Source organism: Tenrec ecaudatus, chromosome 12, assembly GCF_050624435.1.
Source record: "Tenrec ecaudatus isolate mTenEca1 chromosome 12, mTenEca1.hap1, whole genome shotgun sequence".
NCBI classification, from domain to species: domain Eukaryota; kingdom Metazoa; phylum Chordata; class Mammalia; order Afrosoricida; family Tenrecidae; genus Tenrec; species Tenrec ecaudatus.
The window spans coordinates 111,030,760-111,032,757 of NC_134541.1; positions in this window are offsets into that span (position 1 = coordinate 111,030,760).

Here is a 1,998-nt window from a genome sequence, read left to right on the forward strand (position 1 = left end):
TGAATTGGGTGATCCCTGTGAAAGGGTCATTCGACACCCCCAAAGGGGTCAAGACCCACAGGTTCAGGAATTGTATGAAAGGGTGGCGGCATGAGGTAGGTTGAGAACCGCTGTGTTAATGAGACAATGTGCCTTCTGTGTGAGTCTCTGGCCCAGGGCTGTGACTTCTCCAGCAGCCAAGTCTCCGTCCTGCAGAACTCACTATGGGGGCCAACCGCCTCCCAAGCGCTAAACCAGTGTGCCATCAGCACTCGGGGATGCGTCCCCAGTGGGGCCAGTCGCTATTGGAAGACTCAGGTTGGGGGAGTGGAGGGCCAGCGAGGGGGAGGAAGACCCCCTTGGCACAGCGACCTCTACAAAGGGGTGGAACATGCCAGCCCAGGTGAAGACAGGACACAACCGAGCTTGGTTTCCGGGTTGTTTCATGTAAGGTCACAGGAGTCAGGGACCTAACTGAGCAGCAGGACACAAGAAGACAGTGTTGCAGCAGGGGTCTAATGAGAAAAGAGCAGCCCAGCAGATGCCCTACGCTGATGCCCCTGGAGGGGACGTGGAGGGGCAGGCTCAGTGCCGTGGACAGGCGAGATTGCTCTCCGGGCGTGGGAGCCTGCCCATGTAAGGGTCTTTAGTGAGCCCCTTTGGACACCCACCTACCACCCCTCAACCACAGAGGCAGTGCCAACCCAGTGGTCCTCCAGGGGAGAGTAGATATGCCCCTGTGGGTTTCCCAGGCCTTTTTTTATCGTTTTATTGGGGGTTCGTACATCTCTTATCACAATCCATACATCTATCCATTGTGTCGAGCACATTTGTACATTTGTTGCATCATCATTCTCAAAACATTTAGGGGAAGGGGCGGCTGGGGGGCAATGGCAGACCCAGAGGCTCAGCCCGGGATGGAAACAGCGAGGAGTGGAGCCCTGGGGACCAGAACTCAAACTCACTTCCGTGGAGCCCATTCTGACTCAGCGACCCGAGAACAGTGGTTCTCCACCTTCCTCATGCCAAGACCCTTTCACGCAGCTCCCCGTGTCATGGGGACCCCCAACCGTAAAAGGATTTTCGTGACTACTTCATCACTGTCCTTTTGCTACTGTAATGAATCAGGCGACCCCTGTGAAAGGGTCGTTCGACTCTCAGGTTGAGAGCCGCTGCTCTAGGGCAGCGGAGAACTGCCCTTGTCTGTGAGTTTCGAAGACTGTCGCTCTTCATGGGAGTAGAAAGCCTCATCTCTCTCCTGCAGAATGGCCGGTGGCTTTAAACTGCTGACCTTGCTTAACCACTGGGCCACCAGGGCTCCTCCCTCGGGTGACAAAAGCACTGCAGAATTTAAGCGGCAGAAGTGTCCAGTCTGGCCGTTCTGGAAGGCATAGTCTGAATCTGAGGAGGTGGGCAGAGCCGTGCTCCTGCCAAAGGCTTGGGAAGAGGCGTCCTGGTATGCTCTGGTATCCGGTGACCTGGGCGTTCTTTGGCGTGCAGCTCCAGCAGCAGGATCCTGGTGTCACGTGGCCACATGGTCCTCCTGTGTGTTTGTTCATGTGTAACTAAATGAAATGAAGGTGGGTCCCAATCATGGCCTGTTTGCTTGTTGAGGCAGTTGGTGCCTCACCAGGTCCCGATAGGCCCCCTCCAGCCTGGCACCGGTGATTGCCTGGTCCCAGCAGGCTCCCCATCCTGCCCTGGTCCCTTGGCGGGGATGTGTGCTTCTGCTAAAGCCATGTCTCACGTCCAGTCCTGGTAAGGGAAGCCAGCCGGCAGGCTCCGACCAGGAGATGGATTTTCCAGAGCGAGCATTTGTATCTGTTTTAGACTCGTCTCCCTGGGAAACATGTGTCCCGGCTGACGAAGAAGCAGCTAGGACACAAATGGCTTCCATTAAAGCGGCGGGCAGGGCCTGACTCTCAGCCAGGTCCAAGGAGGAAAAGTCTGGACAGGGGCGCGAGCCAGACCCCTGCACAGTCTGCCTGCGCCTGCTGCGGGGACCACACGTTGCTCAGG